Source organism: Lycorma delicatula, chromosome 2 (genome assembly GCF_047948215.1).
Source record: "Lycorma delicatula isolate Av1 chromosome 2, ASM4794821v1, whole genome shotgun sequence".
In the NCBI taxonomy this organism is placed as follows: domain Eukaryota; kingdom Metazoa; phylum Arthropoda; class Insecta; order Hemiptera; family Fulgoridae; genus Lycorma; species Lycorma delicatula.
The window spans coordinates 190,702,519-190,718,451 of NC_134456.1; the positions used below are offsets into that span (position 1 = coordinate 190,702,519).

General features: G+C 32.5%; 1 protein-coding gene across 2 annotated transcripts in view; it reads right to left on the reverse strand.

The window, feature by feature from the left end:
- The window catches only part of alpha-Man-IIb (alpha-Mannosidase class II b), a 515,292-nt gene that overhangs the window by 162,537 nt on the left and 336,822 nt on the right, over window positions 1-15,933 (reverse strand). The window lies entirely within an intron of this gene.

Genomic DNA, 15,933 nt, shown 5'->3' on the forward strand with positions numbered 1-15,933 from the left:
GATTTTAATTAATAATAAATTAGCAATGGCAGAGAGACATTATTAATGACCTTTGACACAAACAGGACGTACTGAAACCTGGGAAAGGGTAGTGGGTGTACATACATATATACACTCCCTCCAGTTTGGCGTGCTCTGTATCCTGTTTAAATACCATGGGACTGGTGCAGTATTCCTATGACAGAGGCTCACAACAGGGAGAGTGGACCGCTCATAATCGAAACTAAATAATTTATCACTGCCCACAGAGCCACCCGACCTAACCTTAACTCTCACTTGCCCACGTACTTCTATTCCCCAGCCTCCTTCACTTTTTTTATACCGCTCTTCCTCGGTCACTTTTGATCCAATTACATTCCATCATGTTATGATAGTAGTATGAACAACGACCGCTTTTCAAAGTCAATTCTCGTAGATAACAGTACATGAAATGGTTAAAAAAGTTCGTAAGCACGCTCTTACTTCTTTTAATGAAGAAAGTAAGTTATTTTACTTAAATATCAATTTTCAAACTACAATAAATAAAGTTAAATGTTAACAGATCGAGTTGAAACATATTAGGAAGCAAGTTAAGTAATTATGAATAACCTTTATTCAGTAAAATGTCTAGATCTCGTAAATTAAAAGGGATTAAAATTTGATAGATGGTAATCGTTGTGTAATTGAATGATTTTAATTATAGGTCCTGTATATTATTATTATTATTATTATTATTATTATTATTATTATTATTATTATTATTATTATTATTATGTGGTCCTGTACAGTACTTTTGGATGACAAAAGAATAAAAATTAATAAACTCAATAAGAATACCCACAATACCCGCAAGACACAGCAAAGAAAATAACAGATTCCATACGGTTTGTAAATTGCAATAAGTAGACACTAGTAAAATTTTCCCGATTTCAGAAAGTTTATAAAATCTGGAATGTTCATATTCACAAGAATTTGGAAAAATGGTTTCATATAGTGTTTCATACAAAATTGGTAAACATTTTTTGTTCTTGAATTATTTTTCCTTATTTTTTTTAAAATTGTATTCTGAATTGTTGCTACAAGGAGAAAATATTGCTCACGGACAAAAAAATGAAAACCAAAGTAATTTGAATATTATAACTATTAATTTTTGTTTTTAATATTTTTTTTTTGACGCGCTTCATAAGCGCAATACGTCAAATAAAATTTTAGGACGAGAGAACAGAAATAACTTTTTAAATTTTATAAATTGCTTGTTTCTAAAGTTTCTATGAATTTATTAACACAATTTAGTATTTTTAATTTGTAAAAATCGTTTGTTTTTTTTTTTAAACTATTAAATATTAAAATGGCAAATGCAAAAAAAAAACTGCAAATAATAGGAAAAAATCTCAATTTAAATATTTAAAAAAACATTCCTTACTAAAATGTTTGGAAATTTTATGATCGTGCACAAATAACTGCTTCTAATTTTTTTCTCATTTGAAGTTCGTGAAGTAATGTGTATTACCTTAAATAAGCAAGCATATGTTAAAATGGAATCATTCATCAGGATCGAAAGGATCCCGTGAATATTATAAAATAGACGATACACATGAAAACAAATTTAATTTTCGTTAAAATAGATTTAATTACTCTTCCACGAAGTACCAACAGAGAGAAAGACTAATATAGTATTGTATTAAAAGCACTGATATTGTAACAATATCTAACAAGGTTTCTTGTATGTTATTCACAAATATATTTGATACTGTTGTCAAAGGAAAGAAATAATTTCGAACAGAAGCGCAAAGTCTGACCTATATTATCATTTTACAAATGCTAATATGAGTTACAACTTAAATTATGTTAAAATTTCCTTAAAATTCACTGATCTTATAGAAAATAGTGTAAGATTTGTTTAATCTGGCTTGAATTCTAATCAAAATACTGAGATGATATTAAAAATAAAAACATTAGTGTTTATTAACTTTTTATTAAAGTCTAGTTTTGTGTAGATATTCCGTTTAATAATGTGTAGATTTATGTTTAATATTTTACAGAAAATGGTTTTCTGTTAAACCATTTACTACACGCAATATATTATATTATATTATTATTATTTAATATATTATTATTGTTTATTATATTGTATTGTTACACTCAATATATTATTTTCACGTGATTTTAAATAACTACAAAAATAAATCACGTTAGGTAAAAAAGTAATACAGGCCGGGTTTTATTCTGCGGATGCAACACTACATATCAACAGAAAAATTTTAAGAGTGAATATGGTTGCTATAAAATTTGAGTAATTTAATAACATCATGATTTGAATTAAATTTTTTTAAACATGCTCTTTTAATTTAAAAAAAAAAATATATTCTTTGGTTTCGCTTAGTGGAGAATAGAAAGCTATAAAATGATAGGTATTACTGATGGGTCTATATAAGCGTTTCTTAACCTGGGGGTCACAGTGATATGAAAAAGGGGGTCGCGAAATTAGCCTGCAACTTTGCACGTAAACAATAATGAAATCATTTATGAGAAAAAAAATCATTTATTATAAACCTTTTACTTACATTTATAAGTACACTTGTAAAGAAAACGTTTCGTTTGTTACATTTGTTTTTTATTTAAAAGTTTCTCAATACGTGGAACTACGGTAGAAATTTACAAAGAAAATTGGTTTCAAGTGATAAAAGACGATTCCTATATTTAAATTTTAGCGCAAGCATAGACGAAACACGTCGATGGTAAGACGGGCCGAAAGGGATTAATATTTTTAATCCTTGTGTGACTAAATTTCCATATTTACTTCGACGTATAAGCCAAAACGTATTTAAATCTTCAGATTTTGATTGTAATTGCAGGTTTTATCGGTAGAAATTTCGATGAACTGATCCTGAATCTCAAATGGTAACTTAACAGCTGCAACAAAGTTTTCACTAAACGGATTCCGTATCATCTCTTAGAGAAATCATTTTATTTTCTAGTAAATACTCTGCCAACTGAATTTTTAGATCTTGGAAATGCATCTCCATGCAATCCAAACAGTGTCTTTTTTCTCCAATTTTTTTTTAATACAATCGGAAGTGAGTAGAAACGTCAAATTTTTTACTGTGAAGGTGAGTAAAGCAGATATACTAGTATTCTGAAAATGGCATTTGTTTATCTTGGAAAAATATTATTAATTCATCTCGCAAATCCCGTAACTGGATTTACGCTTTCCGCCGCGATAAACATCATCTATCTGATTTCTGTATGGAAAAGAAGATATTTTTCTTTTCGCTCATTTTATTACATAGTTTAGCAAACAATCTATTCTGTAATGGTCGAATTTTAATAAAATTAACCATTTTTACAGCTTTACAAATAATTTGTTTGAGATTTTCCGGCATATTTTTTGTGGCAAGAGCATATCTGTGAAGGAATGTTCAATCCGTCCTTGGTATAACACGATATTTTAATCTTTTTCAGAATTCCACTGTTCTTTCCTGTTATCGCCTTTGACCATACTACATACTGCAATAAATTTTATCCAATCTATGTTATAGATTTTGGTAGCAATACAAAAAAGACATTGTGTTGTTGCTGATTAAGAAAACATTATATTTTCTTTTACTGATCTGTCCCTATCGCATTCATATCTCATAAAATATAACTGAAAAATGTTTGCCACATCTGTTGATTCGTCAGATTGGATACTAAAAAATCCACTTGAACACACCAGCTGAAATATGTAATTATGTACATCGGCAGCCATGTTCATGCAACCGATTCACCTATGGTTCACCTATGATTCACCTATGGTTAGCGGAATTTTTTTAAATTTTGGTTTTTTCCACGCTTATTAAAGCACTGACCATATAAATTGCAGCAAACAATATGAGAGGATTTCTGCGATTGTAGGGATTAGACATCTTAGCTACTATAATTACTACGAGTAAAATGCTTCAAGTGTACTTTTATCAGTTTAGTCTGATTTACAAATAGAAGCGTGTTGATTTCTTAAAGTATGCAATTTTTTTTAGAAAAATTCCAAGGTTTTGCTTTTGTGTTTAGTTTCCAAGGGCTGAATTAATTTTAATGGCTTCTTGCTTTCATCGGAGTGGACTTGTAAGCAAACAACACACTGTGGCTTTCCATCCAATGAAGTAATCATGATTTAAATAGCTGTCATTGTACAATCTTGTCTTTTTGCCAATTGATTCAATGGATTAATTGGCAAACTTCATTTTTCACAAATTTATCCAGTTTTCTCAAGAATCTAACTGAATAAAAGAAAAAAACAGTCACACCGTCTGACGCTTAATAAAAAATGGGTTGAATCTCATTTACTATTATTTACAATGAAACTACACTATTAAAAACTTGAAGTCACCAGACATACACTTCGTATTTGAAACTGTACTGACGTTCTGCAATACCCTTATGCCTCTTTTTACTACTGACAGCACCACGTATTCAAACGTATCATATGCATGTTCGAACATGACGCTTTCACAGTGAATATTATCCAAGCAGACCAAATTACAAGGAGCACGTACACATCAAGTTGCAACCTGTAAGTTACTCATATTTTTCACTTCATACATGCATGTTATTACCCACCGCTATCGATGCAGCTAAATAGTTTTAACTAAGTTACATTGGGTTGGGGTTGCGAAATATTAATTATATATCTTTTTTTGCTTTTTGGGGGTTGTAAAGCTAAAAAGGCTGAGAATCACTGGTGGCGTAGGTAAATAATGAGATAAAATGATATATGAGATTCTTTTTTTTTGTATTATTTCTCGTGTTTATGTGTGCATGTGAGTTTGATGAATGCACATTTAGAAAACAGGAGACGACAGTTAAACTTTTATCTCGAAAAGGAATGGAATTGAAAATTATATTTAAAGGGTTATTACATTGAACAGAACAGAACGGTTAATATTTAGAACTATAGATACAAGCAGTTGTGATTTACTTTTATAAAATCACAATGATTCAATGGGAAATGTAATTCAGGATGAAGATATTTTCCTTGATGTAACCCTGACTTTTAAAAAAGGGCAATAGTTGAAGCTAGTAAGGCCCATTTTTTATACCCCAAGGATCCAGGCTTTCGGCGATGACTGTCTCCTTTTAGCTTGTGGTAATTCACAACCGCAGCTAGAAGAAAGAGCGCAGGCGGCCTTGTCAAACGCAGAGGGCTGGATGGACAAAGTTTAAAGATCTCTGTGCCCAAGGCGAAGTATATGCTTCTGAAGGGTAAAGACAAATTATCGTACAGTCTAAACCCCCACATTAAATGTAAAGGCTGTGTAATCAGCCGAATTAGAGTTCATAAGTAACTAGCTGTTTATTAACCATATTAAACAAGTAGCGGCGGACGCTGTCTCTGTAATGCAAAAGCTTAAAAGGATTGCTCGGAAAGACTATGGGCTGTCAGGCCATGAAATGTACATGGTGTACCGAGGTGTCTTCGAAAACATGGCCAATTACGTGGCGCCTATTTGGGCGCATAGTGTGGACATGAATAGAGCACTTATTCGAAAAGGAGTGCTCAGCCCAGAGCCTTAATTGTATGCACTGGTGTATTTAAAACAAGCTCCTACGAGGCTATCACTGTATTGGGAAAGACTCTCCCAATCGATTTAGTGGTAAAAGTACGGGCAGCCATGTGGAGATTGCGAAGAGGTTGGGAGGCTGAGGTATTTGGGATGCGGTTTCGAACCGGGTAGTACCGGAGCGGAAAGGTGATCACAATGCACCGGATCCAAATTTCGTAAAGTGGCGCATCTCTCGCCTGCGAAAAAGGCTTCAGAGCCTCGCGATGGAAACATGGCAACTGGAATGGAAAACCACGCCTAAGGGGCGATCTTTGTATAAATTCATACAGGATTTGGTGCGGGGGGGGGGTTGATATTGATATAAATGATATTGATCCTGTATAGGTTCCGCCTGACGACTGATGTGTTGTGCGTCTGCGTGGAGGTCCAGTCGAACGAACACATGATGTTTGACTGGCCGCTCTTGGGGGGGGGGGGGCAGAGATGGGGCCACTCTGGAACATAGAAAACTGATCACTTACAAACAGCGAGACAATGTGGCGAGAGCCGCACTGTCGGACTCTGTGGGAATTCCTTGATTGCGGTTTCGTTGTTCAACCGGCATCAGTAGCTTATTAAGGGAAAAGACACCTACCGAGCTGTTATAAAAGGTTACCTTCGAGGAATGGTCGGCTAACGGCCAACAACTCCAAGCGATATAAATGGTGGACAGGTACGTGAAACCAAGGCGTGGCAACAAATTACTGTCCTTTGACGGTATAAATTTTAATTTGTTGACAAGAAATATATTTTTGTACAGACGGGATGCGCCTATCCAATTTAGTAATATATGACAAGTGAATGGTGGGACACGCAAGCGGGTGGTGTGTTGCATCATGCTTATTCCGTTCACGCTGTTAGGTTAGCTCTAGGAGCTAGATAGGAAGCTGGTCACTTAAACTGTTCGAGGCTCAGTAGCCGTTTGCGGCACAGACATTCGGTCTTGTGCTTTAGGGCGACCGAATGAGGTGGTAGCGGGAGAAGAACCAGTGAACCAAATAACTCCACGGATACAACAGTTGCCCACCTATGCCTGCGCAGGAGGCGGTCAGAGCCTCCCGATGGAAGCGTGGCAGCAAGAATGGTACACCACCACTAAGGGAAGGTCCTTGTAAAAAATTATATAGGACTTGCGGGAATGGTACGCCCCTAGTTCATTTTTAAGGGAAACGGGAGCCCAAGTGCTTACCAACCATGAGAATTAGAAGCAATTCTGTACAGGTTCCGCCTGGCAACTGATGTGGTGTGTGTCTGCCGGCAAGTCCTACCGATCAAGCATATGATGTTGAACTGCCTCGCTCTTGGGGGCCCAGAATTCGGATCACCCTGGAAGTTCAAGGTCGGTGACCCTTGGTAATCAAGGGTATTGACCACTCACAAACGGCGAGTCAATGTGTGTGAGCTGCATTGTCGGACCGTGTGGAGTTCCTCGATGTAGTTGCGTTGTTCAACCGGCATCAGTTTGTTAAGGGGAAAGACTCTTACCGCACTGCTGTAGGAGGCTGTCTTCAAGCATTTGATGGTCATGTGCCAACAGCTCCAAGCGCTTTAAATGGTGGACAAGTACTTGCTGGCATTTAGCAACTTAGACGTGGCAGCGAATTGCTTGCTGTTTTTGATAAAGTAAATTTTATATTTATGACAGCCATATATTATGTATAGGCGGGGTGCGCATACCCAATTTGGTTTAATATATAACAAATGAACGGCTGGGCAGAAAAGCTTGTGAAGTATTTTACCATGCTTATACCGTTCACGCTATTAGGTTAGCTCCAGGAGCTAGGATCGGTTGCATAAACTGTTCGAGGTACAGTAGCCCTTGGTGAGACAGACATTCGGCGACCGAATGGGTTGGTAGCAGGAGTAATGCCAGTAAACCAATTCAATTCAGTACTCCAAGGATCTACCTTCGAGTAATGATCGGCCATCGATCTTAATCTCCAACGGCAATAAAGGCGGACAGTTACTTGTTGGCATATAGCGACCTAGGTGTGGCAGCGAATTGCTGTATTTTAGTTTAATTTTAACGATATATATTTTACATTTATGACTACGTAATATATTTAGTATAAGACGGGGTACGCCTACCCATTTAGGAAGATATATGACATGTGAACGGCTGGACATAAAAGCAATAGGTGGAATAAACCGTGCTTATACCGTTCACACAATTAGGTTAGCTCTAGAAGCTATTAGTAACCTGGTAGCATACACTGTTTCGAGGCAAAGTAGCCATTCGTGGCACAGAAATTTGGTCTCGTGCTTTAGGGCGATCGAATTTGGTGATGGCAGGAGAAATGCCAGTAAACCCATATATCCTAAAGGATATGTTACGAAAAAATATTTTGGTAAAAATGACATGTAAAACTATGATTTCTGTACTATCCGTTAAGTGAAGGGTGAGTATTAGTATAACAAATAATGTGGAATAATCGTAATGTAAAATTTAGAAATTTTCTGATGAATGGTTTACAGTAATTAGATAGGTTTTAGCAAATAATGTTTTCCTTTAAAGTAGTAAAACTAGATTTAGAGCGACATTATCCAATTAGTTTAAAATAAAAAATTTGCAGTACACATTTAATTACATTTATTCCGTATATTAGCTATATACAAAATTAAATTTTATTTTAAGAAACTTTTAGCATTACTAATTATTTATTAAATTTAGATTTTTAAGGTATAATATTTCTATAAGAAATAAAATGTTTTATGAATTATTCATAAAAGAGGTTAAATTCTACGAAACAAGTAGACTTTTTAATTAATTATTTTATTTTTCTATGTTTTTAATTTTCTATATACTTATAGAATATAAGTTAACGTGGATGTCAGACCAAATAAAATTTTGAATAAACATAATAATTAAAATAAATTCAACAGCTTGCGGAATTCTTTGATCTGAAAAATTCATATACAGCACTGAGTGTTTCGGTTGTTTATATTTTCTGTTTGAATAATACTATTATTTATACTAACGAAGCTTTGAATTGGAATATTTTTTTTTCTAAAAGGCTTAACACAGAACATCGCAAAATTAAAGGGGAGAGACCATAAACACCTACTTAATGATTTTAATTACCTTTAATTTAAAAGAATATATTTACTGAAAATGAAAATTTAATTTAAAATGAGTTTTATGAAATTGTTTACGTTCTACGACTCACCATTTTCATTGTTAATAATAAAACTATAGTTTTTAAAATATTTATTGAGTCGTAAATAAAAGTAGAAAACAATTTATTCAAAAACTTTATTGGGCAAAAAAAACAAAATTTATTTTTTTTGTCTCGAAGTAAAATTTACAGTCGTTACACTATTACACAAACCATTAGTAAATACGATCTCTACATACAATTCTATGTGAGAGACTTCCATCGAAACTTCTCAAAAATTACATGCAATTATTTATATAAAATTACATAATTTTGTGTAATATTACATAGTATTTGATTATTTATTACAATTATGTAATAAATTACATATATATTTATTCGTTTCTTTCTTTCTTTTTCCTGTTTAGCCTCCGGTAATTACTTTTCAGATAATACTTCAGAAGATGAATGAGAATGATATGTATTAGTGTAAATGAAGTGTAGTCTTGAACAGTCTCAGTTCGAACATTCCTGAGATGTGTGATTAATTGAAACCCAACCACCAAAGAATACCAATATCCACGATCTAGTATTCAAATCCGTGTAAAAATAACTGACTTTACTAGGACTTGAACGCTGTAACTCTCGACTTCCAAATCAGCTGATTTGGGAAGACGCTTCACCACTAGATACATATATTTATTTCTATAAAGAACATTTAATGTCAGTACACACATAAAATTAAGTCAAAGAACAGTGCCAATCGTAGTTCAACACAAAACAAAAACAATCGTAAAAAGAATTAATAAACAAGAGAAAAAAATTAAAATAAAACTATAATTAATAATGAAAGAATAATAGCTAAAATAAACGAAGTGAAATAATGGTATGATAGGTAACACTCAGTTGATGCAGTTCCACCTCAAATCACATAGTCACAAAGATCTAACACCTGAAATAGTTTTAAACTTCTAAATTTAAATGTAATATTTAGAGTTGTTTATTAATATTAAATTATTTCTTTCATTCTATAAAATAGAGTTCTAAAAGAATATCGATAATTATGAGGGTAAAATGCGCAATTACTGTCGTATCCCAAACATTTTGCTTCATTAAAGTAGAATGTTATTATTAGACAAAAATTATTTTTAAGAAAGTAATATCGTAATTCTTAAATTTAATTGAGGTACTTTACTCACTACGTGAAGTAAATACAACTCCTTTACTATTCACTTTAATTGATACTATTTATACAAAAAATAATAAATAATTTTCTAATAATACATGACTGATTGCTTCATCACTGGTAAATGCATTCAAATAAATATATATACTTACTTAAACAATTTAAAAAAAAATAATTTTTTTAACATTTTAAACATGTTAAAAGAATTTTCGGAGTACCATCATCCACCGAAACTAATATGATTTCATTACTATTATCACTGATGAAGAGAGAATATTATTCCTTTAAGAACAATTTTCTTGTGCTCGGATTGTCTTTTATTTTTTCTGTAAAACGAATCTTTATTAGAGCATATGAAAAAAAGCTAAACAACTCCAAATTGTAAATCTGCTTTTTTTATTTTATTTTATTTTTTATTATTTTTTTTCTAGCATCCAGGAATCACCATTTGAATGACTTCAGAGTCATTCTGACACTCATATGTATGAGTGTAAATAAAGTGTAGTCTTCTACAGTCTCAGGTCGACCATTTCTGACATGTGTGGTTAATTAAAACCCAACCTCCAAAGAATACGGGTATCCATGATCTAGTATTCAAATCAGTATACAAGTAATTGCTTTTACTAGGATTTGAACCTTAGAGCTCTCCGTTTCGAAATCAGCTGATTTGCGAAGAGGTGTTCACCACTAGACCAACCCGGTGGGTTAATCTGCTCTAATCTAGCCGAATTTATTTTAACGAACAGTTGGGGGTACAGGAGCTGTGTGTAGAGCTTTGAACTTTTTAAGTGGGTTCTTTGTTAGTATCCGTGGTTAGAATTTATTTCCCTTCATCTTCGCCTTACATTTTTTCTCATTTTCCTTAATTTGATATCTATATGTTAAGAATGATCCTGCCAACTGGTCCGCTGAGAATTCCGGGACTTGTTTTAAGAATCATTTTATCTTTGTGCGATTTAGCGACGGATATCTTCCAGTGGGCCGTCAGTGGAAACAAGATTTCTGTTTCCTGTTCGGCTCCATTACGAATAATGGCTGTATTCACAATTGGTAGAATGCTAATTCTGGCCTTGATTATCATAATATATTTTATAAAGTTTTGACAAAGAAATTAATTGAGCGATTGCGGAGGCCGCTGAATTACTGCTTTCAATAAATGATTTTATACTCGACATGACGTTCATATTTTACGATAACAATATATTTTGAAATACAAAATATTATTAAAATTTTAAATAATATAATAATAATAATAATAATATTGTTTTTTTGTTTTTTTAATAACAATATTTCCCAATTTGTATCTTAGATAAAAATTCGTATAGTTTGAATTTTGTTTATGATTTCTTGACATAAACAATATGTTACTATAATTAAATGATTAAGAAAAATTAAAAATGCATATATTTAACTAATATATATATATTGAATACGAGTTTTAAATGGAGTCAAAATACTCAAAACAATTCGTTCCTGAATATCCACTTTATAAAAACGAAAATTTTTAACTTTGATTAATACTTTTTCTTTCTCTTTCCTGTTTAGCCTCCGGTAACTACCTTTTCTTCAGAGGATGAATGAGGATGATATGTATGGGTGTGAATGAAGTCTTGTACATTCTCAGTTCGACCATACCTGAGATGTGTGGTTAATTGAAACCCAACCACCAACCAAAGAACACCGGTATCCACGATCTAGTATTCAAGTCCGTGTAAAAATAGCTGACTTTACTAGGACTTGAACGCTGGAACTCTCGACTTCCAAATCTGCTGATTTGGGAAGACGCGTTCACCACTAGACCAACCCGGTGGGTCACTTTGATTAATACTAACTGCTTTATTATGCACTCTTATATGTAACTAATACTATTTCTTGTTTTTATTGATGAAATACATCTTTCAACATACAACAGAGAAGAATAAACAATAAACAACATAAAAATATAAATAACCAAGCAAAATGTTTTCGGCTCGTTTGGATAATCCTTTCTTGTACAACTTCTGTTCCCTAATTCCAGCATTGCATTACATTTATTTTGTTTCGATCTAATAATTGTTGTGCTAATAATTTCTTTTAGTCATTCAGTATAAATAATTGTACCGATGTCAAGTATTAAATTTATAATAGAAACATTTATTACTATCATTTCCATTTAGAGATTTAACCAATAAAAAAAGAAGATATTTCTGAATGAATATAATTTTTTGCCGTAGCAATAAGTTTTATAATAAATGACGTTAATATTAAATATAATTTTCTCATAAAAGACGACTCAAATTTTTAATATATAAAAAAATATCATGATAATGATGGCTCTCTTAAATTTCTAGCTACTTGTATAATCTATAATCTTATTATAGGCATCCTCACTAATTGATTGAAGTGATCTGGAACACCATTACGTTTTGATTAATATTTTTCAATAAATTACTATTTAATAAAACGTCTGTAAATAGATGTAAGGCTGTATATAAGGTTTACTTCTCAGAATATTTATATTATTGGAAGGGAGAGTTATACTATGCTTGATAAAGAGAACTTCCTTTTAAGTATTTTGATTGGACTCTTAGAATCTCTTTGCGTTATACAATAGCGGTTTCCAGTTCAACTCAACGGTCCCCTATAGCTTCTTCTATCAGTAGCGTTCCAAATATTTTTTTATTGTTCAAAAGCTTTAATAAAGAGCATTGCAGTAGAGGATTCCGAACAGTAGAGTTTTATGAACGAATTTTCCCGCTTCACTTATTTCTTACTTTTCTTTTCACTCGACAACATATCTATTTCCGGCAGTCTTAAAGGAAAAATAAAGTACTGGGTGTCTTGAATTCTTTAAAACTAAATTTAAAATAACAATATTTTCCAATTTGTAGCTTAGCTAAATAATAATAGTTTCAATTTTTACGTACGATTTCCTAACATAAATAACATGTTACTCTAGTTAAATGATTAAGCAAGAATAAAAATGCACACTTTTTAAACTATTTATAAAATATGGAAAAAATTATAAATATAATATACGTTATGAAAAAATTACTTAAAGTTAGCATAAATTACAGGCATAAAAAAGTAATCTCAAATAATAATTAAATTAAACATACCCGCCATTTGAAACAGTTTTTCTTTTCTTGTAATTATTTACGTTTATATAATAAATGATAAATATTAGTTACTCACACAAAAGCGCATACACGCGCGCGCACATACACACACACAAATTTCAAATATTTATCAGTTTATTACGTGAACGTTACAGAAATTAATATCTGTTATATCATATTACAAATATAAAATGTCAGGCAGATTGTCTTGTCTTATATTTTTTAGAACTGTGCGTAGAATATGAAGGAGACAGGGTTGAGGTAGCAAGTTGGATTGTAGCTCATTTAAAGCAAAGGCAAAGGGGTTGAAGGGAGGTGCATTACACGGATAATTTGCTGACAAAATGGGTAGGTGATGAGCCCTGTCGTTCCTGTAAGACCCATCCCATTATTCTGGTAAAACTTTTATAAAACATTCTCTCATTACATACAGAACATTATTTGACCTGTTGAGGATTTAATATCACAGATGCATCTTGTCATTGTTATATACATTTAATTGCGTTTTATTATAAAGTATATGATATAGGAATAAAAAAAAATATTATAAAACAATAGAAAAAAAAATAAGTTCAGGAAATTTAAGGCTGTGAATTTCAGCCACACACAGTTTACTGGAACAAAACTCTGATGTAAGGAAAGCTTGTTTTATAAAGCGACTTATCTTAGACAAGATATATTAAGAATTTTAATCAACGTCTGAAAGAATGTAACCTCTTACAAAAATAAGGCATTCAAATTATTAGAAAATGAGTTTTTTTTCATGAAAAATAAAATATCTTTATGAAGTTGTCTTTTTAAATTTTTATGAACTATTTTTTTCAGAATATATTAGTTCCCTGACTGCTGATTTTTAAAAAAATACTTAGGATGCGAAAATAAAGTTTACTATATCTTGTAAACGCAGGTTTATTTAGATGAATCAAAGGTTAAATAAAGAAATCGTGTATTATTTCTTCTGTATTTAATTTGTAGGCCATGTACTTATCTTTTCATGTACTTATCTTTCCGTCCTTAAAATACTAAATATTAAATAAAACAAAACTTGAAAAATTAGACCCGTCACTTAAAATAAACCTTTTAAAAACACGCCCGATTAGAATCATCCAGCAGCAAGGGACTCTGTCCAGGTTCTGCGATCCGTAGGGAGAAATAAACTCTCGCCAACTTTGCATTCCATTCCACTTATCTTTTATCGAACACTATCTTATGGTAAACTCAGAATTTAAATAATGAGATATTTTGTTTTAAAATTTTATAGAAATTTAAGACAACTGAATAAGTTTCTATAAAACAGCTATTTATTGAAAGCGCATTGAAGTTAAAAATAAATAAATAAATAAATAATTTTAATCGTAAACAGAATAAATCGTTGGAGTTCTAATACATGTGTTGGTAGCTCTGACGTGGTGGAACAAGACTGGAAAATGAAATAATTTTTTACTTAGAAATTAAACTATACTTAAAAATTAAAATAGAAGTTTGGAGAGAACTTATAATTATCTCGATGTATTGAAGAACATCCCGATCCCGTAGGGGTAGACATCCGCCTTGTGACGCTTCCAGTCGCTACACCCCTTCCCGTTCCTAGCCCTAATGGGCTTTAACGGGAGTCGTCTTTCGCCCTCTAACTTTTTACATCTCATAGTAATAAGCCAGGCCTGGTTGGGTGTATTGAAGAACAGTAAATCGAGTCATTTCTACTGACGTAAGAAACGTCCAGGATCGAAAGTATATATTTTTGAGTAATCTATTTTTACATTCGGTTGTGATCATAAGTAAAACTAATAGTAATGTGTTAGCAGACCTTCCAAAGATAGCCCATCTCAAATATAATATTAATAATATTTTTCACTTCTCATGACACAAATGAAGCAATTAATTAACAAAAACGAAGAAAATATATAACAAATAATAAAGTCAAATAAAGGAAGTTAAATAATAAAGTCATCCAAGTGACAACCACCATTTCAGAAGCTGGCAACCACCAGCTTCAAACATGTCGGATTCCACTATAGATTCTTAAAATTTAAACTATATTTGGCCACTGCATCATCATAGGTCATGCACTTCAATGATCATCCATGTCCTCAAAGATCGGCGAGTTTCAGCCTTCTCAATCGACTTACTTCCTCACCATTATCAAGTAAATTCAACGCACGATGACTCACATGCCTGTCCAGCTTTGGTATGCAGTCCCTACTAGTTCTCTGCAGCTCCTAACGAACAAGTGGCACCCCAAAATACCTGTGCACTTCATCGTTCCTATCGCATCATGAAACCCTTGATACCATCCTGAGCAGCTTGTTTTAAAACCGTTGTATGATTTCAACCTTAATATTCCAAGTAATCTTCCACATTTGTACTCCATACCGCCATATTAGTTTCAGGAAAACCTTATACAGCTAAAAATTTATTCGTCAAGGACAAACGAGACCGTATCGTTTCCGCGTCAGGGATGAAAGTATTGTCTAACTGAACCGGAGGCCAATTTAACTCCTCCTCATGGTAAATGTCATATGAACTCGATTTGTCAGAATTCATTTTCACCCTTCATCAAGGCAACCATTCGTTGATAAGGTCGAATAAAGCTTGCAGTTTGCCCGAAGTAAGGTCGGGTTTCGCATCTACCGCCACAATCACTGTGTCATCTGCAAAGGACGCAACTGTGACATCTGTTTAAAATATTTAACTTTTTAAATACGAATGGATTCATACTGCAAATATAACGAATCTGTTAAGTCAGATTTTTTACTAGTGATAACAATGTACTCGTAATTTCCAAATTATTGGAAAGTACAGTTATTACAATTATTCCTTATTATGTTTGCAAAGATCTGAATAAATTATTTTTATAAAATTGTTTTAGCAATGTAAAAATAATAACTAAATTATTTTAATTGAAAAATGTAAAGTATGATTTTATCTTAAATGATTAAAATAACTCATAATAACCATAAATTTTGTCGTAAACTAATTCCTTTTTTCGCTCCCAC